Source organism: Gopherus evgoodei, chromosome 1, assembly GCF_007399415.2.
Source record: "Gopherus evgoodei ecotype Sinaloan lineage chromosome 1, rGopEvg1_v1.p, whole genome shotgun sequence".
Classification (NCBI taxonomy): Eukaryota; Metazoa; Chordata; order Testudines; family Testudinidae; genus Gopherus; species Gopherus evgoodei.
Window position 1 is genome coordinate 63,956,182 of NC_044322.1, and position 24,763 is coordinate 63,980,944.

The following is a 24,763-nucleotide window of genomic DNA, read 5'->3' on the forward strand; positions in this document are numbered from 1 at the left end:
GGCATACAGGGGCCTGTACCATTTGTCTGTAATGAGTGGCAAACCCAGAGATACAGTAGTCAAAATTAATTATTACCCGCAGAAAGAGATTCTCATGCGACAAGCAAAAATATTCTTCTGAAAGAGGTCTTAAATCAGTGTAACGTTCAGAACAAACACCTAGGAAGAGATCCTCAACTGGTGTAAATTGGCAAAAGTCTATTGACTTCAGTAGAAGTAGGACAATTTACAGTGGCTTTCGATCTGGCCCCTGAATTTTGTGGTTGTTTTTTTGCTAGTTTGTTTGTAGTGTTGTTGTAGCCATGTTGGTCCAACGATGACAGAGAGAGACAAGGTGAGTGAGATAATATTGTTATTTAGGGGTTAATAACAATACCAAAGAGTGCGCATTCAAAGTCTTTATGTGCGGGAGAGATCAGATGATACAGGTGGTGTGAATTTGTTATAGAGGAACATCCATGAGACCTTTGAAGCTCAAGAAATCCCCAGTGAAAGGCTCAACTATAGTCATTCAGATGTGTCTGTTGGTTAATAGCTCTTATCCTCAAGGTGTATGTAGCTGGCTATACCTCTCTGACACTGCCTTGGGAAGAGGGTGGGCACTGCTTCTGGGGACAGAGTCTGAGGCACAATCTGAGGCTCCCCCCCCCTTTGTGGGGGGAATTACGGTAGTCTACACAAAAAGTTGATATGCTTCTGCAACCCACAAAAGCAAAGTCCTAGGCCTTTGGAAAGCTAAAGGGGGGGGGAGCAGGAAAAAAGCACCAGCCTTTTTCCTTTCTGAGAAGGCTTGGGTGGCCAAGGCTCTCAAGCCATTTACCTGGCCAGCAATCCCTACTTCCAGGAGCCAGAAAGCTCTAAACTGCAGACCCACTTCTTCAGAGAGCCTCCCTACACTGAACAGAGATCTTCCCTTTTTAAGACTAGCCCAACTCTAAGCTTGTCAAGCCAAGCAGGCTAACCAGCTTCAAGCTGTTTGTTCCCAGAGGACCTCTTTAACTCTTTCCTGAGTGGGATGGGGCTCTGTCCAACTACAGGGTACTTACTTGTTCCTGCCAAACATAAGGCCATTCAGTGAAGAATGGGGAAAGTACAGAAAAGGAGCACTGATGTAGTAACAGTCACAGCAGAATGGGGGAAGCTGGCAAAACAATTGTATGTTCATGTTTCCAACCAGGGCCAGCTTTAGGCTGATTTGCCCGATTCCCCCGAATCGGGCCCCGCACTTGAAGGGGCCCCGCTCTGGCCGGCTGTCTCCCGGAAGCAAAGTTCTGTATCTCCCGGAAGTAGCAGCTGTTGCTCCTAGGCAGCAAGAGACGCTGGCCGGCAGAGGGCTGAGGCAGACGGGGCTGTTGCAGGTCAGGAGAGGGGACGGGACACGTGCTTGCAGTCTTCCTCCCCTCCCTTCCCGTCCCCTCTCCCCAGCAGTCACCTGGAGCCTGGAGGAGACGCCGAGGGAGCTTCTGGTCCGGTAGGAGACACAGGACTCTCTGCAGTGGACCTCACTCACCTGAACAGCTGCTGGGGCTTCCAACAGTAAGTGTTTGACCCTGTGATTCCCCCAGGTTTGTAAGATTGGGTTGCTGTTGTGGTTTTTGTGGTGTTGCTGTTTGAGGGTGAGTTTGTGCCTGCCTGTGTCTGTTTCAGAACTAAAGTTGGGATCATGTCATGTAACCCAGGAAAAAAGCCCCCAGCCAGTACTTAGTGCTGTGAACTCCAGGTGAGAGAGAGAGGGAGGTTTGGAGAAGGAAATCAAATACAGCAAGAGAGGAGAATGCGAAAGGTCTGCTACATGGCACGGTAGTCTGAGACTTTTATCTCCCCCTCATCTCCCTGCAGCAGGGGAAACTGAGGCACAGCGTGATCTGATTCCCTCTCCAAATTATTTTGCAAAGGAAGGGGACTGGGGCTCCTATCCAAACCAGTTCCCTTCCCATCAACTCTGTTTTCCCTGCTGCAAGACCGCTGTAGGGGCTGAATATTTCCAATAAACTATGGCTCCTTCATTTGCCCTGCAACTATAAAATAGACCGGAGGGGGGCGAATAGCCCCCCCCAAACTGTGTGGATATTAAGGTTTTTTGGGTGGGGGCATGATAATATTCTAGATCAATCAAATGCCCAGCTCAGCTTTCTAGCCATCCAGCAGCTCTAAAGCAGGGAAGGAAGGTGCTCTTGGTGCAGAATGGTTGCAAAATGGATGAATTTAGCAGGGGGTTGAGGGGTCTGCTTGAAATCCCACCCGATGCAGCCACACAGAATCACTGGCAGCACTGGGAGAGGCCAGGAGTGGAAGCAGGTGGCCTGGGGGTGGGGGGACATTGCCCTCAGTCCTGGGCTCTGAGATGGACTAGGCTGGGTGGTGGGTTCAGTCTAGTCTTCCAGCCTGTTGCTCTCACTGGAGTTTGTGGTTTTCATCTGGCTCCACCGAAAAGATCAAACAAGCCCAGTAGAAAAGAAGAGTGAGAGAGGTGGGAAGGAGTTTGTAAGGGGTTTAAGTGACCCATCAGCAAAGGAGTAAAACCAGAGTTTGACTGGGTTTCCCCCCAGCCACCACTCCTGCAAAAACACTGGGGAAGGGGCAGCTCCATCCTCCACTGAGGCTATGGTGAGGGGCATCAGGGGAAGAAGGAAGCCACATGGCAGTCCCTTCCCCCCAGCACCTCCCTCCAGCCCCCAAACTCTTTCCCAAAGCCTGCACCCACCCCTCCACACTCCCTCCAAGAGCCTGCACCCCTCCACCCTTCCTGCACCCCACCCCGTGCCGCAGCCCGGAGCCTGCACCCAGCACCCAAATTCCATCCCACTCAGCCCTGGCAAAGCTCCTTGGTCTGGCTCCCAGCCCCTCTCCAAGGGTTGCAGCTGTCTGGAGGTGCCTGCCTTCCACACCTTCCTGATTCACACCTCATTCATTCAATAGGGCAATTGATTACAAAGTGGAGGAAAGATCTTATTCTACTTCTAGCAAAAGGACATTTTTCTTTTACTTTATATATTACCTTAGGGGTCCGCTATAACATATTACCAGTCATGTAAAAGTTATACAAAAATGCATAATGCAGAGATTTATCTACAACTGCATTGACTGCTGTGTGCAGTAATATAGTGACCCCTGGGTCTCTGAATGAGGCTATATACTCGGGGGAGGGGGGAGCGGTGCAGCAGTGAGTCGGGGGCAAGCGGGTGGGCAAGCAGCAGGTGGGCAAAGAGGCAAGCAGTGAGCCAGCAGGGGTTCTAGGGGCAGGCATGGGGGTTTCTAGCAGGGGAGGGAGAAAGTGAAAGGAGGCGAGTGGTGGGTTGGGGACTGACTAGGAGGAACGCAGCAAGTCAGCGGGGGACTAGGGGGTGAAGAGGGGTGTGAAGGTGTGGCCGAGTGGGGAGGGGGTGGGTCCTATTTTACTGCTGTTTTCTGGTCACCCTATGTGTGCCAGGTTTCAGAGTAGCAGCCGTGTTAGTCTGTATCTGCAAAAAGAACAGGAGTAATTGTGGCATCTTAGAGACTAACATTTATTTCAATATAAACTTTCATGGGCTACAGACCACTTCTTCGGATGAATAGAATAGAATACTTCTTTCTGCCTCTGTGTGCCGTTTCTCTCCCCTCCACCCCAACCTTCCTCTTTGGCCCACAGCTGTTTCGACAGGGTGGCACTGAGGAAGGAGGGCTTGTTTCTGTGAGGCGGGCGGTGCTGAGGGGAAAGAGGGGGCATAAAATAAACATTATTGAAGAAAATCAGTTGTACAACTATCGAAACATAAATTATTTTCCTAATATGAAAGTGAAAATCTATAATTAATATTCTTTTAGAATGTGGTGACTTCTATCAATATGGGCAAGAAATCAAGAGATATTAGTAGAAAGTACCCAAGTGGGAGTAAGAAAAGAACCATATACAATATGATGTAATGTATGTAATATATAATTTTGTTATTATGTATACAGTCATGGAAAGTAAATAATATATGGAAGAAATGAAAGGTGTTGCGTTTTTTTTTTAAGTCATCCCTGCCGGGCCCCATCGAAACTGTTCGAATTGGGCCTCGCACTTGCTAAAGCCGGCCCTGTTTCCAACTATTGGAGATATGGTTGCAGGAGCAGGTCCCTTCTACAATAAGTGAGGCAATTAGAGTCTATGAAAGAAAAAAAAAACAGAATGGGTGTGTTTGAGAACATTACCTGGGAAAACAGACTTGTGTTAAGAGGGCAGACATTGGATACAGTGATTAAGATCATTAAGAATAAAAACCTTAAAGCCTGTGAGAAGTAGATATGTTAAGAAATGGCATTAGTACAAAACATGAGTCCTAGGCAGTCTCAGTAATTGTTAATCTTTTGACAATGGTACAGCAGAAGTATGATTTTACCAATGCACTCTATTGAAAGAAATAGGATTATACTTTATTACAACATATATCAAGATATACCTGAATAAGGAAGACTGGTGACTATGAATAACCTCATTACATTAATCTCCACTAACGTAAAAAACCTTAACAGTATAATAAAAAGAGAAAAATTCTACAAAATGTTCGGAGTTCCTACCAGACATCAGGAGACATACTGAAGAAAGACAAGAACAGCTATTTAGGGGAAATAGGTGTAATTATGCTTTTAGAAGGATATGAGAAGAAGTAAGGAAAGCAGATGGTATAACACTAGCCAAACATACATCGTTTAGAAGAAGAAGAAGAAGAAGAAGAAGAAGAAATCAGTTGATTAGGTCTGAATAGGGTATAGTAATCTCTGTTAAGAATGACTCAAATAAAGAGGACTATAGACTCAGACAATTCCCCAAGTTCTGGAAGCAGATAGTGAGTTCCATCCCGTTGCACATACCTAGCCCACAAACCTACATGCATGCAAGCTCCAAGTCCCAGGGTGGCTGACCTCTGCAGCATGAGGTGCAGCTGCAGCCTGTTTCCAAACTTCTAGGTTAGGCAGGCTCCCTCTCGATTGGTTAGATTAGCCCTTCAAATAAGCTGGTAAAAAAATCTAGCCCTTTCTAGTTAACAAAAGTGCAAATTAGAACAGACCTTTACCCAGCCCAGGCCACAGTTCCTCTTTACATGTTTGCTACTAAGACTTTCATGTCTTAGTAGCAAAAGCTCCCCAGAGCTCTTCTCCCTTTGGTTCTTGGGATTTAAATTAGGCTGTACCTGAACAGTTCTCTGGTCACTCTGAGTCCTAGGCTCTCTGCCAGTGTTCTAAACTCCCTCCCAACTGCAGCGGGGACTTCTTCCCTCCTTCCTTTTGCAGGAAGCTGGCACCTATCTCACAAGGTCATTGTATTCACCCTTTTCTGGAGTCTGTAACTAGGTCTCCTCTCTGACTCCTTTCCAGGCTTCTTGATCACACAAACTTCAAAGCAGGCCCTGTTCCCTTCAAGTTCCCTCCTTCTTTCCTCTCCCATGCAGAGGCTCAATACAGGTTTGATATCTTCTCCTTTTTACTGGCAGAAAGGCTGTTTTTTATATCCTTTCTCAGCATTGCATTTCTCTTAGTAATGAATTTCTTCTTGAACAAGATTGTACCAAGCCAGAATCATGCATTAATGGGCCCGGCCCACCATACCCTTCCACATTTGAGTGTATAAATTGGTTAATTGCACATTTACCCACCCAGTTTGCACTTGCAAATCCCTGTTTCTTTGCAGAAATGCAAATTTCACACATGTAAATTTTGCATGTACACATTTAGAAGTTGTTTTGAAAATTTAGCCCCAGGAGAGGCGATCACATTATCCCAGAGCAATTTGTTTCTTTCCTTAAAAGCAAAACAGTTTCCAGATCTACAGATGAAAGGGGCACTTCAGTTAAAGGTCAGAAAATCCAGCTGCAATATGGCTTTGACTAGTGCTTTAGATCTCAACATTAAATTCTAATTAAAAATTGAGTTAGAAGCATTAAATTCTAATGAGGGAGCTGAAGGCTATAGTTCTCAATGTTACAGCATGAGTTCTCTTATTTAAAAAAAAAACAGTACATCAATTTCATATATTTTGTAGAATTTGTATTATTCCCATTGATAGGTGTACCTAAGTCGTAGGGGAAATACCTAAACAAGGGTATATAACAAGGGTTGGCAACCTCTGGCATGAGGCTTGCCAGGGTAAGCACCATGGCGGGCCAGGTCAGTTCCGCGTCCATAGGTTCTCCCGATCACAGCTCCCACTCGCCGCGGTTCACTGATCCAGGTCAATGGGGGCGGCAGGAAGAAGAGGCCAGCAAATCCTTAGGCCTGCACCGCCTCCCGCAGCCCCATGATCAGCTGAACCTGTGGAGGTGGCAGGTAAACAAACTGGCCCAGCCTGCCAGGGTACTTACCCTGGTGAGCCATGTGCCAGAGGTTGCCGACTCTGGTATATAGGAAAATGAATCCCCTTGTTAGTTACTCAAATTACATTGTCTGCATTTACTTTTGGAAAACTCAAACTGAAAATTCCTCACAAAGAGCTAACTGAGGGAGATTGACTTTTAGTCTTTTATTTTCATGGCTAGTTTGCTTGTCCTTTGCAGTTTTCTCTGCTGTCACTAATTCTCCGATGCTATATATACACCTTGGAGTACCTCTACCCTCACAATAGTCTGCTGGGCCATTTCATGTAATGCTCTGATGCCATCTTATATGAGCTGTCCAGACATTAAAAAAAATAATAATAATTAAAAGCTTCTTGACAGTAACAACTAGAAAACTGATGTCCAGATGAATTGGTGGAAATTCAGGCCATGGAGAAATGTAAAACTGGATTAGACAAAGCTCTAGAACAGTGGTGGTAAACATGCAGCCTGCAGGCCACATGCAGCTCATCAGCATAACCTGATTATGGGCTGCAAGACATTTTGCTGACGTTGACTGCAGCCACAACCCCCGGCAGTTCCTAGTGGCCACTGTTCGCTGTTCCCAGCCAATGGGAGCTGTGGCAAGCGGCAGACCACAGGGACATGCTGGCCACCACTGCTCTAGAAGGTGTAACTTGTAAGAAATACATCGGAGGGAGCATGAATTAGTCAGCATACCCTCACAGATCTTTTCCATCCACACGTCAAATCTTAAAGTCTTTACTTAGTCTTTGTTCATGACAAACTCCTATTTATTTCAAGAACTTCAGGATTTGGCCTTACGATTCAACACTTTGCATTTTCAGTGTTTCAGGACTATTACAAAAACAATATTTTCTTTCAGCATATTCATATGCCATTGTGTGAATCTCACCGTAATTTGGCTGAGATACTTTGGCTGAGTGGTTTGGAAGCATTATATGACAAAATTTGAAAATAAATTTCTGACAAAAGTCCTTTTCCATCTGTGGGCTAATTCCTCAAGTATTTATATAGTTTTCACTCTATTCTTACTCTGTAATAATTCCCATTGATTTCCAGGACTTCAGGATTTGGCTATATGATAATATCTGAGATACTCAATAATGATGAGATGCACACAGTAGTGGCATACAAATATACTGAACCAAAATACTTCATTTCTGTAATAAAGTCCTCAAATGCGGATATTGCAAAATATTGAGTCATAGGGTCAAACGTCAGACCTTAAAATCAGTGGGAATTATCACTTAGTTAAGGTGGAATACACTCTAAGTAAAAGTTTCATAACTATACTAGATGAGACAATGATATATGTATAATATAATATACAAGCGGTTTGGAAGCACCCGTGTAACTAATTGGGAAAGAACTTAATCCATACATAAGTGTAATACATAGGTGTTTCCACCTATAGTGCACTCATAAACTATATGATACTCTACCATTGCTTCCTCTAGTATAGTTATAATCTCCCAGATGTTCACAAAGGAGGGAAAAAAGAACGTTGTAGGGTAAATCTCCTTAACTCACTAGGCAGCTGTTAGGATGATAAGAAGTCTCTCTCAGCTAACTTGTTTGTAGTTAGTGGGATCCCTTCTTGAAGATATGAGTAACAGACATGTGAAAGAACTGGAAATGTTTGGATGGGATGCTAAAGAAAAAAGGTCAAAAATAAAAGGAACATGGATTGTGTTAAATTGTAGAGACATGGGAAGTGTTAATCTCAACAATTGACGGGGAAGCAGAACAAAGCTATTTGTGTTTTCTTCAATCTGTACATAACAAAGGGTCAGATTCACCTCTATGCTCCAGCTGCTTTGTGACCCTAACCCTATAAATCATTCATAAAATAGTTTAATAGAATGGGCTTATTCCCTACTAGCAACACAAAACTGAGTTAGCTGTACCCCTCACACAGCCAAATCTGTAGTGCAGATAGTGGTTCTAGACTGCTTTGTACTAAGGGGAGTCATCTGCACACAGTGTATCTACAATGCTACCAAGTCAGAATAGTGCAAGGCACAAGAGAAATTAGATAAAGAGTTTAGTTTTCTTCCTCTGCCAACCTGAAGGGGATCCGAGGAAATAAAATGTGATAATCTCAGCTAAATCGGATGAAAGGAAGAAAAAGCAAACAGAGGCCAGTTGAAAACCTTCCTTTCTAACCATTGTATTGCCTAATAAAATTCCTCTGCTACTCTGAGATGTGCTACCAATACAGCCAACAAACAATGAAGGAATACATAATATAGCAAAAAAGAAAAAGAAAAAAGGTCTTTTGATTATACAGTATTAATACATTTCACAAAGAGATGGGTCTCAGCATTTGAAAAAGTATCTGAGACACTGGGGAATATTTTTCCATATTAATAAGGAAGGATTTTTTTTTCTTCCAGTTGCTATATTATATTACCATTTCAGCACCCGGAGGAACAACAGGGAAGGCATTTAGAAATATCCTGGGAGTTCACTAGATTTTTGGTGGTATTACATTTTCTTAACTCTGGTAAATTTTGCAAATTTTTTTTTAATTGAAGATTCATGTCCAGAGGATGTTTCCACATGAGCACAGAACATTTCAGAAGACTAGGGAAACACCCCTGTACTTGTGGTCGAAAACACTGTTGGACATATCCTGAAATCACTTTGTGGCAGTACAAGTCAGGCAAACCCAGCAGGCTGGACACTGGTGAAGGGATTGTGTTTTGCTTATTAAGGCACAGAAAGCTTGTAAGGCACTTATGTTTATTTCAACATTACATAACTCTGAAACAGCAATGAGATCCTGCTGATGGCAGCAGCCTGCAGCTGCCAGCAGTCAGAACCAGTCTAAAATAGATGACCTTTGTTCTCAGCTACCCCATATCCTTGCGTGACAATGACAGCTGCTCCACAAAATAGGCATGGTGTCTGCAGGAATGGGAGGGGAACAATCTCTGATGCAGAAGCATGTATATGAATTATCTTCCTCCTCTCCTGCATATTAAAGACACTATCCCTGAGACCAGGTGGTGGGTCTTACTACACTCAGAGTGTAATAACTCCAGAGGGTTGGGGGGGTGGGAGGAAAGGGAAAGACTGAGTTCTTAGACCCGTATTATCCTTCATAGATGTCACTTTATTCATATGAATAATCCCAGTGGCTTCAAAGCAAGTGAGAAAGTTATGCACAAGCCAAAATCTTTACAGGTTTCGGGGAACTTAGTTTTTTGGTTTAAATCTGAAAAGCAAAGATCTACCTGATGGATGTAGTGATGATTCAATAGTGGGACTCTCCCCTTTCTCTAACCTTAGCTGCTGGATGGTGAACTCAATATAGATTCTGTCCAGGACTGGACATTGCAGTACCACCATTGTGAGCTGCATATTTTGGATCAGTATGTTCTCTAGAATATTGTGCGGAGGGTACAATTAGTGGGCAAAAACTTTGGTTATGTCACAGGACAAACTTGTTTTCCTTTTGGTTTTGGTAACAATGAAAAAGAAGTGACAGCTGGGCCAAAAGTCATCTAATCAGAGAAGGAAATGGTAAGGCGTGGCCTGCATGTGTAGACAAAATAATAAGAGGCCTACGTTTCCAAAATTATAAGTTATTACTATTTAAGAATTTCCCAGATGTCAAGGCTTTTTAGTAAAAGAGAGAATAGAGGGCTGAGAGAATAAAAACCATTAGACAACGGTTAGATTGCTCAATAGTCTGAAGAAACTCAAGAGTTGCTGCAGACTTTTTCAAGAGTGTACCACTTGTGTGGTGAAAGAGACTTCCTCTTTATCCATGTCTATGAACAAATGAATTAAAAATATTACATTAATATCAATCATTGGTACTATATGATGTGCTAGATGCAGCAGTAAAAGGAGCAGCTTAATGGAAACTAATATTATAATTAAAATGTGTACAAAAGGAAAGTCAATTGTAAGTGATACAGCTTTGGGGAAAATATTCTACACATTAATGACAGGGTTTATCTCATGGGCAATGTTGTTAGGAAAGAAAGAGGTTGCATTCTTACTGATTACTTTTAGTTTAAGTGATAAAGTGAAGAAGTAAAGCTAATGTTTGCAATTAAGCAAACTTATGCTATCAAGTTAGTGAAATATTTCAGTGCTGAAAGCAGCAAAAAAAAAAAGGAACTGAAACCAAACAACATGTTTATAAGGACACTTGATAACACGGAGGAATAATCAGAAATCACCTGTTTAATAATGCACAGACTCAGCACAGCCATACATATGAAGGTCCTACCACTGTTATTAAAACAAGGAGAACAGAAATGGAAGATTTACAGTGTGAAAGCCAAAGACACCTGGAAGGGAAAAGACTGAAGTCTTGGGTAAACCACTTGGGGACATCAGGTATCTATCTCAGACAGGCACCTGTAACTGTCTGTATTTTCCAGCAATTCAAGTTGCCTGCTAGCACTAGAGAAAAAGACTATAGTCATGTCCATCCTTTGCTTCACCTGTGTTTGCAGTGTCAACTCCTGCTGTGAACAGTAACTGAGCTGAAACCTGATGGCTGAGCAAAGATCTGGTGATAAGTAACATAGACTTTTGTTTGGGTGGCAACTCACATCAGCTTTCTGAAACTGCGTAGCCAACTAGTAAGGAAGTGTACATGCCTGTATATGCGTTTCAAGGGTTGTTAGAGGTACAGTGTGTCTTTGTTTTGTAATGATTTCAATCAAGATTGCTGTAAAGTAGCTTTGAAATTGAACAAGTTACTGTTGTTAAATAAGATTGTAGAACTGCACACCTGTCTACCATAATGTTTCATACTGCCTTTCAAGTTCTAAGTGTATACAGGCATAAAATAAGAAAGTGTGCAAGCTTCTTGTACTGCACTCAGTCTATCATAAATATAGGAGTTTATTACAGGAAGTTAGGTGTGTTAGTCAGATCCTAGGACTGATATCATTCATTGGGAAATAGGTTAAAAGTGTTGTACCAATACAATAAAAACCAACAGGATTTTTTAAAAGGGGATGAGGCAAAATGTCACGTTTGTTGTGAATACAGAAAGAAGCACAATAAACAAGTAATCATAAATATTCTATCCCATGTACTCACACAAAATACTAAAAGAAGAAAGCAAGTAGACAGTTATATTTACTACATTTCATTCACTCACACACACATACACATACAAGTTCTGCAAAGTTGCTATATAGTTATCAGCCTAGAGGTTGCTCATGCCAAGTTACTGGCCAGGTAACCTGGGCGCAAGGGTGGAGCTGAGCCTTTGTCATATGTGCATCCGACGCTCCTGGAGGGTGGTTGCAGAACCAGACTCAAAGTCCTTCGTTTTTAGGGTCTATTTTTATAGGAGTTTATTCCTATGCCAGTCTAGGAAGGTGGCTTCATCATGCTGCTGCTGAATCAGTCAACAGATGGCACATTCATGATGGCTCCCTGACAGCTGCCAGATATTATCTTGTTCTTTGGTTCCCCCATCCTTGGGGCTGTTGAGTGGATTCCAGTCTGCCCTCTGGGGATCATGCAGTTATCTCCACTTAGCACATTCTTCAGCCAATCCATACTGAAGTTGCAACGCCTAGACTGGCACTCCTAACCATTCACCTGCCACATGGGGCCACAACAGTGGTACCCCTAACCCACCCAGCAATATCGTCAATCTATCCAACTACACACTCAGCCCAGAAGAAAAGTCTGTCCTATCTCGGGGACTCTCTTTCTGCCCTGCCACCCCCACCAACATGATACAGTTCTGTGGTGATCTGGAAGCCTACTTTCGCCGTCTCCGACTCAAAGAATACTTCCAGGACAACACTGAACAGTGCACTGATACACGGGTGCCCTCCCACCAACAGCACAAGAAAAAGAACTCCACATGGACTCCTCCTGAGGGTCGAAATGACAGCCTGGACCTATACATTGAATGCTTCCGCCGGCGTGCACAGGCAGAAATCGTGGAACAACAACATCGCTTGCCTCACAACCTAAGCCGTGCAGAACGCAATGCCATCCACAGCCTCAGAAACCACCCTGACATTATCATCAAAGAGGCTGATAAAGGAGGTGCTGTTGTCATCATGAACAGGTCTGACTATCAAAAGGAGGCAGCCAGACAACTCTCCAATACCAAATTCTACAGGCCACTTCCCTCAGATCCCACTGAGGAATACACTAAGAAACTACAGCATCTACTCAGGACACTCCCTACACTAACACCAGAAGAAATCAACATACCCCTAGAGCCCCGACCAGGGTTATTCTATCTACTACCCAAGATCCACAAACCCGGAAATCCTGGACGCCCCATCATCTCGGGCATTGGCACTCTCACTGAAGGACTGTCTGGATATATGGACTCTCTACTCAGACCCTATGCCACCAGCACTCCCAGCTATCTCCGCGACACCACTGATTTCCTGAGGAAACTACAATGCATTGGTGACCTCCCAGAAAACACCATCCTAGCCACCATGGATGTAGAGGCTCTCTACACAAACATCCCACACACAGATGGAATACAAGCTGTCAAGAACACCATCCCTGATGATGCCACAGCACAACTGGCTGCTGAGCTCTGTGCCTTTATACTTACACACAACTATTTCAAATTTGATGACAATATATATCTCCAGATCAGTGGCACTGCTATGGGCACCCGCATGGCCCCACAATATGCCAATATCTTCATGGCCGACCTGAAACAACGCTTCCTCAGCTCTCGTCCACTCACACCCCTTCTCTATCTACGCTACATTGATGACATCTTCATCATCTGGACCCATGGGAAGGAGACTCTGGAAAAATTCCACCATGATTTCAACAGCTTCCACCCCACCATCAACCTCAGCCTGGACCAATCTACACGGGAGGTCCACTTTCTTGACACCACGGTGCAAATAAGTGATGGTCACATTAACACCACCCTATATCGAAAACCCACCGACCGCTATGCCTACCTTCATGCCTCCAGCTTCCATCCCGGGCACATCACACGATCCATTGTCTACAGCCAAGCACTGAGGTACAACCGCATCTGCTCTAACCCCTCAGACAGAGACCAACACCTACAAAATCTCCACCAAGCATTCTCAAAACTACAATACCCGCATGAGGAAATAAGGAAACAGATCAACAGAGCCAGACGTGTACCCAGAAGCCTCCTACTGCAAGACAAACCCAAGAGAGAAACCAACAGGACTCCACTGGCCATCACATACAGCCCCCAGCTAAAACCCCTCCAACGCATCATCAAGGATCTACAACCCATCCTGGACAATGATCCCACACTTTCACAGGCCTTGGGTGGCAGGCCAATCCTTGCCCACAGACAACCTGCCAACCTGAAACATATTCTCACCAGTAACTGCACACCACACCATAATAACTCTAGCTCAGGAACCAATCCATGCAACAAACCTCGATGCCAACTCTGCCCACATATCTACACCAGCGACACCATCACAGGACCTAACCAGATCAACCACACCATCACTGGTTCATTCACCTGCACATCCACCAATGTAATATACGCCATCATATGCCAGCAATGCCCCTCTGCTATGTACATCGGCCAAACTGGACAGTCTCTACGGAAAAGGATAAATGGACACAAATCAGACATTAGGAATGGCAATATACAAAAACCTGTAGGAGAGCACTTCAACCTCCTTGGCCACACTATAGCAGACCTTAAGGTGGCCATCCTGCAGCAAAAAAACTTCAGGACCAGACTTCAAAGAGAAACTGCTGAGCTTCAGTTCATCTGCAAATCTGACACCATCAGCTCAGGATTGAACAAAGACTGTGAATGGCTTGCCAATTACAGAACCAGTTTCTCCTCTCTTGGTTTTCACACCTCTACTGCTAGAACAGGGCCTCATCCTCCCTGATTGAACTGACCTCGTTATCTCTAGCTTGCTTGCTAGCACACATATATATACCTGCCCCTGGATATTTCCATTACATGCATCTGAGGAAGTGGGTATTCACCCACGAAAGCTCATGCTCCAAAACGTCTGTTAGTCTATAAGGTGCCACAGGATTCGTTGCTGCTTTGACATTCACCTTCTGTTCACACACAACATCCATTCACATGCATACCCTACCTTAATTTCAACATATATCTCTTTTGACTTTAACCACTCTTAGGGTGTAATAAAACTGCTTAACCCCCTTACCATATAACATACATAACAAGCAAGATAAAGAACACGAGAAGGGTGGAAGTCTCTGTGTGCTGTTCCGAGGAACAGTTGTTTCTGCAAGGTCTTAGCTTTTCTGAGAGCAGACTCTCTGTTCCAGGATGTGCTGACACAATTAGCAGTTTGGTCTTGTAAACTGCTCACAGGGAGAAGAAGAAAAAGACCTTCTAATTAACACCACTTTTGGATCTCTAAACTATGTGTGTGTGTGTGTGCCGGGGTAGGGAGGGGTACATTCAATCTATCTATCATACATCTCCTTATGGCATTAATACAGAAATCATACAGAATACAGAAATCATACAGAAATTCTTTGGTATAGTCCGACAAAAGGCTTTACTACTATAGAGCTATTGGAAAGAAGATCTTGGTGAGCTGGAATGTAAGTAACTGACCATATTGTTTTGTGATCTAGTTTAGGATTTTTTCCCCCTCTGTCGTGTTAGCAACACTGGAACTGATAACAAGTTGGCACAAGTGAGGCACTCTTATGAGGGATTCTTAGTAAAAAATGTAAACAAAAGTCACCTTCCCAAGCCAATAATTTAGTGTGTTATTTTCTATTGTGGTTGTGTAATTTGATTTAAAAAACCTAAATAGTTATATTGATGAATTTTCTAATTTATATAGCCAAGTCACAGTCCAACCCCTCATCGTGGGTTCCAACTGGAGATTTCTGCAAGCAAGAGGTGGCAAGATATTATTGCAGTGCTTTTGATTTAGCAAACTGGATCGAGCTGATGAACAAAGACTAACAGACTCAGTGAGCTCACTTCAAGCTTTTGGAACTCTGAGTTACTTTTCACTGTGTGTTTATAACCTCATTGTTCAGATTTAATTTGTTTCTTCTGTTTATATGTAAAACTGAAGACAAGGTATGTGGATTATGAAGTAGTCTTGATATTTAGTAGAAATTAAGCTATATTATCATTATAATATTGTATTAAGCTGATAATTAAGAATTAAGTTAATTCTTTTTGGACTTTATTGTAGGGAGGTTGACCCTGTGCAATCCTTTGTGGAAATCCCCGAATGACTGGTTTTCCGTGTGCTTTTCTCTAGGAATTATATAGAAGTACTAGGAGAGGGCTGATAAAGTGAATTCTAGCCCACCTGAAGTTTATATATGCAAGAGGACTTTAATAACACTGGTCTACAATTTTTGAGAAGTCGTCTGCTTCAGAGATAAAATGTGATATTTATTATGTATTTTGATGTGCTGAATTCAAATATGACAGTTAAAACAACTGGCTACTGTTTCTAAGATATTTAAGCTTTTACATTTTATGTCTATGTATATTGTGTAGATAGTAGAGTTTTAATCATAAATTGTAAACCTAGGTCTTTTCATGTGTTTATGGTTGCTTTATATGATAATATTTCACCTGTCCTGTTTATGTAATACTTTAAAAATCAGAAAAAGGGTTCTATAAATAAAATTTATTATGAAACAAAAGGCAAAAAACTATTATGTACATAGTTTAGTCCTATTCAGTGTCTACTCGGCTCTTCTTGGTTTGTCTCTTGTATTCATTAAATGGAGCATCTCTTGTCACTGTCCAGCAATAGTCTGCAAGCATTGATGGGCTCCATTTGCCCTGATAGCCTGCCATTTGCCCTGATAGCCTGCTGTAGTCTGGAGCCCAACAGCTTACTCTTGGGTAGTTCCAAATCCCTGACAAGGTCATTCAATTCACCTTGTGTTATGAGGTATGGTTCAGAGGAGGAGGATGGGAGAAAATGTGGGTCCTGTGACATTGATGGTTCAGAACCAGAAGTTTCATCCTCTTCCTCTTCCTCATCTGACTCAAGGGAGAATGATTCTGGTGCATCAGGAACCAGCAGTCCTGCTCTCTGGGGTACTGGGCATATAGCTGATGGAATGTTTCGATAATGCACAGTCCACTTTTTCTTCTTTGACACACCTTTCCCAACTGGAGGTACCATGCAGAAGTAACAATTGCTGGTATGATCTGTTGGCTCTCTCCAAATCATTGGCACTACAAAAGGCATAGATTTCCTTTTCCTGTTCAACAACTGGCGAAGATTTGTTGCACAAGTGTTGCAGCATACGTGTGGGGCCCACCTCTTGTCCTGATCTCCAATTTTGCAGCCAAAATAAAGGTGATAGGCTTTCTTAACCAGGTGATTATACTGCACTTTTGTGATGCAAAAGTCACTTCACCACAAACATAGCAGAAGTTATCTGCACTGTTCACACAAGTACGAGGCATTTCTGCTCACTTTGGCTAAACAGAACTGTGTCCCTTTGCAAAATCAAACACTGACAAATAAGAGCGCACGACACTATATGATTTCTAGAGCTGATATAGGGCAATTTGTTCAGCAGAGTGATGTAAGCTTCGTTATGATTGCATCATCCATGACTTCTAGTAAGAACATGATGCAATTCATATCATGTATGACGCAATACCAGCTTCAGATTGCATCATTCATTGTTTTGCCTCAAAAGCAAGTACTGTCCAAACCCAGTCATAGATTTATTCATAGATCCAGTCAAAGATGTATTTTAGTCATTTCTGGTTTAAATTGAGATCCCTTTCCTTTATAACTCACTTATCCTCTGCCATTCCCAAGTCAAGGGTCTTATAAACTGACCCAATAGCATATCTTGAAAACTAGAGCCAATCAACAATTTTAAGCATCATTTTCGTTCTCAGTGACCCAGAATTAGTAAAGTTGGACTACATTTATTTCAGAAGCATTTTGGCTGTGGAGCAGTTTAACCAGGAGTGAAGGGAAAGGTTATGTCTCACTCCTGAGCCTGACACTCTCCCCAGGATAATTATTTTCAAAGGGAAAAACTGGGTAAAAGAGAAATAGGATAGGCTAGAGAAAAATAATATTAATCTTTCCTGTTATTGCTTATTTCCAGTCTAAGTCCTTCTATTGTATTTCCTACACTATTCCTAAGGGCTTGGACTGGTCTTTGGAGGCAGCATTGTAATGGATAGGGCACTGGACTAGGTGTCAAAAGACTTGGATTACATTCACTTCACGAATTTGTTCCCCTCCCTCCCCCATTCCTCTTAGTCTACTTTGTCTATTTAGATTGAAAGCTTTGTCACATGGACATATTACTAAGCATTAGGATACCTTTGTCCTTTTTTACATCTTTTACTACACTTTTTCTCTTCACTCTCCTTCCAGTTTTCATGATGTCTAAGACTTTCTGCTTTTAGTTTCTTTGCCTTCTGTTCATTCCCTGTTCCTTTTGCCTATTCCCTAAGTTTAGATCCCGTTCCCTCCTCCCAACTTTCATCATTCTGTCCTTCACTTTTCCTTTTCCAACATAGCCTATTTTTTCAAATTTTCATCTAAATTGTCTATTCCCTCAAAGTCTCTTCCACATGATTTCCTGTTGCCCACAGTTGTTGGAATGGAGATGGACTTGATATAATATGGAGTGCGATTTGCCAGTATGACAGATTCTCAGCTAGGGAGAGGATGTAGTAGGGTCTGGATTAGCTCTCCCCTGACAGCAAGAGATGAGATGGGGGGAAAAAATTCAAGAACTGACCTAGTTTGCACAGACACACTTACTCCGCCTAGGTGTGCAGCATGAAAGAGCTGCTTTGCCCAAATTATGACTTTTGGCTAGTGTTGAAATGTGAGTCCTTTTGATGTTGGGTGCAGGGGTGATGAAAAGTTGTTGTCCTGGTGTGTGTGTGTGAGAGAGAGAGAGAGAGAGAGAGTGAGAAGGGAGGATGACAGGGCTGTATTTGGCCTGCCCTGGTGGAGAGGGTCACCCTCAACTGAACTGCAGTAGCTAAGCAAGGGGTAGGGATGCCAAATCCGAGTGAAAGGGAAGAGAGGATGGAGACAGGCGCTTGTACCTGGTAGTGTTGGTTCTACTTAAAGAGTCCTAGACATGATTTGAGCCTCCCCTACTCAACTGTTTAGAGACAGAGGTGATTAAACTCAACTGAGAATCTTTGGTTTGGCTAAGTGACCTCTACAGCCGAAATCACTGATGACCAGATCTAGGTGCTAAGTCTTAAATCTGCAGCGCAACAGTGTTTTCTGATAAAGAAATGACCAGCCTGCATCAGCGATGGGATTCTGCAGAGGGTAACACTGTACAATTTAGATGGGGCTACTATAAGGTGGGTGCATAACTGGCTGGATAACCGTACTCAGAGAGTAGTTTTTAATGGCTCCCAATCATGCTGGAAAGGTATAACAAGTGGGGTTCCGCAGGGGTCTGTTTTAGGACCGGCTCTGTTCAATATCTTCATCAACGATTTAGATGTTGGCATAGAAAGTACGCTTATTAAGTTTGCAGACGATACCAAACTGGGAGGGATTGCAACTGCTTTGGAGGACAGGGTCAAAATTCAAAATGATCTGGACAAATTGGAGAAATGGTCTGAGGTAAACAGGATGAAGTTCAATAAAGATAAATGCAAAGTGCTCCACTTAGGAAGGAACAATCAGTTTCACACATATAGAATGGGAAAGGCTGTCTAGGAAGGAGTATGGCAGAAAGAAATCTAGGGGTCATAGCAGACCACAAGCTTAATATGAGTCAACAGTGTGATACTGTTGCAAAAAAAGCAAACGTGATTCTGGGATGCATTAACAGGTGTGTTGTAAACAAGACACGAGAAGTCATTCTTCCGCTTTACTCTGCGCTGGTTAGGCCTCAACTGGAATATTGTGTCCAGTTCTGGGCACCGCATTTCAAGAAAGATGTGGAGAAATTGGAGAGGGTCCAGAGAAGAGCAACAAGAATGATTAAAGGTCTTGAGAACATGACCTATGAAGGAAGGCTGAAGGAATTGGGTTTGTTTAGCTTGGAAAAGAGAAGACTGAGAGGGGACATGATAGCAGTTTTCAGGTATCTAAAAGGGTGTCATCAGGAGGAGGGAGAAAACTTGTTCACCTTAGCCTCTAATGATAGAACAAGAAGCAATGGGCTTAAACTGCAGCAAGGGAGATTTAGGTTGGACATTAGGAAAAAGTTCCTAACTGTCAGGGTAGTTAAACACTGGAATAGATTGCCTAGGGAAGTTGTGGAATCTCCATCTCTGGAGATATTTAAGAGTAGGTTAGATAAATGTCTATTAGGGATGGTCTAGACAGTATTTAGTCCTGCCATGAGGGCAGGGGACTGGACTCGATGACCTCTCGAGGTCCCTTCCAGTCCTAGAGTCTATGAGTCTATGAGTACAGTAGAGTTTAAGAATAACTTTGACGCTGCTTAATAAAATCCCCAATGTTTGATGGAGTAGTTTTTGAAAACAGGGAGAAGCTCCATTTCTGGAAATACCACTGTAGTTTCACTCTCATCACCACCTAGAGTGATAGTGTCCTGTTTTCTTTTGTGCTTCTGCTACATTAGGATGTTCATTTCTTTTATTTTTTTCCCCATCACAATAAAGCTCAAGTTATTTTTCTTGTCAGCATGCTGACTGAAACAGCATGGTAATGCAGAAATAACAACAAAATAAATTGGCAACAGACACTTCAAGTACATTTGTCAGATACCAACTATGCAACATCCACAAAATAAATCCCTCTATTAATTATTCGTAGCAACGGGAACTGAAGTTACCGACAGAACAATTTCAGACTAGTTGAACAAGTGATCGATGCTAAGAAAAAAAAAAAAGGAACAGCAAAAGGCATTGGGCCTTATTGCCTAGGGCTAGACACGACAAACACATCTGATGCATACATGACAGTGGAATGTTCATTCAATGTCCAGGACTCCTCAATCAATTTGTAAACAAAACTCAAGCATCTGATTTACAATAACAATACTACTGCAATTAAACACTATTTTCTGTAGCACCAGTCTTAAGTTAGACAGGTGGCTTCCTCCAGGATCTCTTAACCCACTCTGTATTTATAGACTCCTAATGAAGAACTCTGAATGGGAAGGTGCAGTAGTAATGTAGAGCAACAGTGCCCACTCTTCTGTTGTATTCATTACAAAAGGGTAGAGGGATAGGAGAAAATGAACAAAAATAGTTCAGTATCTTGTGGTGGTGTATAGTGAGCCAACATACTAATGGGAAATAATGAATACAAATCTGGACCTCTCTGCTTGTGTTTTGAAAAACAAAACAAAACCCCATCACCATTTGTACATTTCTCTGTTTAATATACTTGTTTTGTGTTTTACAACAATTTTTTTGAATTTTAAATGTGATTGGATAATTTATCTCCTCTTTAAGATATATGAAATTGGAGTGTGTTGGGTTTTTTTAAAGAGTGATCCTCAGCACCTTAGTAAACTCCAATTATGTTGGAAAGACCCAGTTAGGCATACAAGTTTTTCTAGTGCTCCAAAGATTCTCCTTAATGAACACTATTTTTATTATCCATTTTCATTCAGAAATTTCTTCATTTTTTTTCCTTTTGATTGTTAGAATAAATTCTTTGGGAAGTGAATTCATATCATACTTTAAGCATGTAAGTTCCATAACAGTTTTATTTTACTTATTTTATTGGCTTCTTTTATACAAGGGACAGAAGACACAAATTTTAGCAAGCTACACAACCTCAGTAAATTGTCCTCATTATAGTGCATACAGCACTGACACATTAAGCCACTTATTTATATGAACTTCTTCCTTTACTGGCAGTTGCAAAACAGAGTATCATGAACATCTTGTGAGAATCTCTAAACTGGTTTGTCACTCAGCAGGGAAATAAATGTCTTCAGTAACTTTATTGAAAGCATTTTCTTTAGTAAACACAATAAAATACACGTAGAGACACGCAAGCAATGAAATACCAGAACATCTGGTGATCTGCAAGTAGGCTCAGAATTGAGACTCAAAACAGGTGCGTCAAAGCAGGTTTTCCACTTCTTAAAATGCATTATATACGATACGGTAAAGTAAAATCACATGACATAAATCAGCACAGCTATATATTTCACAATGAAACAAGCAGATATTTTTGGAGTTTTTAATTGTAATGAATATTTTGTTTTCATAATCACTGTTTAAAGACTGCTTTACTACTCCTCTCAGTCCCCTATATTCCCCCCGCCCCAAATATCATGCATGTGAATATTAAGGAAGTATACTAGTTCAGACAAGCAAAGTTTAGACACTTCCTCAGAGGCCAGATTTTTGAAGAGTGCTCCCAGAAATGAGACTAATGGGAACTGCCAAATGCTGACTTTTGTTTGAAAAAAATTGCCATTAATACTTTCAGGAGCCTAACTCGGAGCTCCTGGGTCAGAAGCTCTTTTGAAAGTTTGGCCCTGAAAAAACCCCACATGAGTACAAAACGGGAATTAAAGTCTTCCAAAAAACAGAATCACTTGTTTATTTTGATTCCCAAGTTTTGTTTCCATACGGAATTTGAAGAAAAATAATAAATCAATAATAAAAGGTTAGGAATAAATTATCAAAACATTTCATGATTTCAGAAAGGTTATACTCCTGTTTGGTACATAAATTAAGGTTACCAAAGGGATCCACAGTATTCTAACTTAAATCGGATTAATTATGTTACCTCTAGTGCCCACACAATTCAAAGAGCACATGTATAACTACAGTTCAGTGACCTTTAGTGCTAAAGTATCACTGTTCGCAATGTTTTGCTCATATTCATGCTTATTGTTCATATATTACAGAACTCCAGATAGATCAATACTGTTCTGAAAAAAAACACAGAAGCACTAACAAAATTAAGATATCTGTAACCAAAGCCTCAAGTTTTAGAAATAAGATGCCCAGGCATTGCATTTGGCCATCACCACATGATGTTTGTGTTGAGATATGATGTCTGCAAACTCAGACTTGAAAAGTTTGGGTTCAGTCAGAACAAAAGAAAGCAGCCAGGGAAGTTTATATTTTCCCAGCCCTAGTCAAAATCTACTATACAGCACAACTTGACCCTGGTCCATATAACCCTATTGGCCAGTTAATACAATCAGAAAGACATGGCTAACCCTCTCAGGGGCATTGCCTCTCCACCTCCGGTAGGTCTCTTAGCTATGCTAGTATCATTTGTATCCTGCTTCTGTTCACTTCCTTCACTGCAATAGGAGGTTGTGATTCCCCTGAGTGCAGAGAGTTGTCTTAGCACACTGGCTTCTGTTCAGCACTCTTAATACTTTATATAGTGCCATCATTTGACCAAGAAAAGCAATAATCACTGTTCTATTATAACCTTCAAGCTGCTGTTGTTTATACCGGAGGGCTGGACAAGCATACAGTTGGCCTGAGCAAGTCTAAAGACAGCTTTGCACTGCCACTTCTTCGCAAGTTAGATGTGTGCTCCTTGGCTATAGCTAAGGCTAAGGGGTCAAGTGTCTGCTATAAATGCCTCAACAAGCTCAATCACACCTGTTCTCCTCACTGGTTATGCCAGCTTCAAATTGGATTATCTGAACTGGCTGTTAAACAAATAACTCAACTGGTATTCAAAATGGGAACTACCAAAGTGATTCGTACCTATCACCGTACTCAGAGGCCATCATCAGAACAACATTACTACTGTGATGAGCAGTGTTTGCTGGTGGTATCACTTAGCAGTTAGGGGACTAAGCCTCTGCTCAGCCTGCCTCCAGTATTTCCCCCAGGCCACAGTCACGTCCCATGGCAGTCTGCCTTTTGTTGGGTATAGACTCAACCCACCAGTCAAGTCACCAATTAGTCTAATCCTTTTCCAGGTGACAGAGTCCACAGAAAGATATGCCTTCCCCCCCAAACCCCGTCCTCCTGATGGGGGGGCACTTTCAGTCAGTCTACTGAGCTCTGCGGGTCTCCAATCCCAGCTGCAGGGGTCTAAAGATCTTTCGTCTCTCCTTTCTTCCCCAAGGGAGAGTCTGGAAGTGAGGGTTCTCATGAACTCCTGAGGAGGAGGGCTGGTAGAAAAACTCAGGCCTTCCCACTTGACTAGGCTCTGGCCCAGAGCTCTGTGAGAGGTACCAATGTACAGCACTCAGGCTATCTCCCTGGGCCATTTTCTACCACCCACTCTCTTGCTAAAGTCATATAGTTTGCCTCAAAGCAGTAACAGCAAAATTGAACTTTCACATGCCCTCCCTCCAGGCTCAGCAGGCAGGCTTTCTACCAGGAGAAAGGTATCTGCTGCACTTTTCTTCAGAGATCTCAAGATAGGTCTCCCTTTGAGCTCTCTGGCTCCCTTTTAAGCTCCACCTCCAGCTAGAGCATGCTCTGTAGGTGGGGCTGGCAGGGTCACCTGGTCCCAAAGTCGCTTCTTAACTCCTTCACTTCCAGGATGGGTTCATACATCTTATCACAACTACTGTGACTTATTTTCAAAATATTAAAGTTGCATGCATATACAGACAAGGCTTGGAAAGCATTCTTATCAGAGCCCATGACTGCAAAATGATAAACTCTAAAGTGGCATTGAGCAAGAACAGTGAACAGTGGCAATCTCAACAAGAAATCCACAATGTAAAACAGTATTCACAATAAAAATAAAACATATATCTATCCATTAAGTGTCTGTCTTAATAGTCACGAGCTAAGAGGAAGTCACATTTTTAGCATTTATCATAAAATAGCTGCCGTTATTTTAAAATACATTTATGTGTTCCAGTCCCAAGTTAAAAGTAGAGATGTTAAACTATTTGCTTATTTTTTCTGTGTAATGGTTTTGACCAAGGTTGGAAAATAAATAGTGCTGACCATCACACATTATCCAACATTTTCATGGCAAAATGTTGGATAATGTGTGACGGTCAGCACTATTTATTTGCATGGCAAAAAGAAAACTGGATAAATTCATGGTGGTTAAGTCCATAAATGGCTATTAGCCAGGGTGGGTAAGGAATGGTGTCCCTAGCCTTTGTTTGTCAGAGGATGGAGATGGATGGCAGGAGAGAGATCAACATGATCATTGCCTGTTAGGTTCACTCCCTCTGGGGCACCTGGCATTGGCCACTGTCGTAGAGAGATACTGGGCTAGATGGACCTTTGGTCTGACCCCGGTATGGCGGTTCTTATGTTCTTATGTTCTTATAAAAGCAACTTAAAGTCCTGCATTAATTCACTAACCCTGACAGGAAGTAAAATGTTTCCTTCAGTTATAAGCCGTTTGTGTTATAGCTGAGAGAGAAAGAAAAACACTAATGTTTTATGATCTAGAACATCAAATCAGGCTGCAGTAGTTCCTAAACCCAATTGCTTTCTGGAGAGAGAGGAGGAGAGAGAGTAGTTCAAGGCTAAAACTGAACTCCTCTACTTACATTAGGGTGAAATTCATTCCTGCACAAAGGACCAACACAAGGCGAGGCTTAGCATGGCA

At 42.2% G+C, this 24,763-nt stretch overlaps 1 long non-coding RNA gene across 1 annotated transcript; it reads left to right on the forward strand.

The window, feature by feature from the left end:
- The first annotated feature begins 1,323 nt into the window (after window positions 1-1,323).
- Window positions 1,324-15,712, forward strand: LOC115645988. The gene is made up of 3 exons (XR_003998892.1): window positions 1,324-1,536; window positions 1,648-1,800; window positions 15,128-15,712. It is a non-coding gene; the product is annotated as an uncharacterized LOC115645988 (long non-coding RNA).
- Window positions 15,713-24,763: the final 9,051 nt, after the last annotated feature.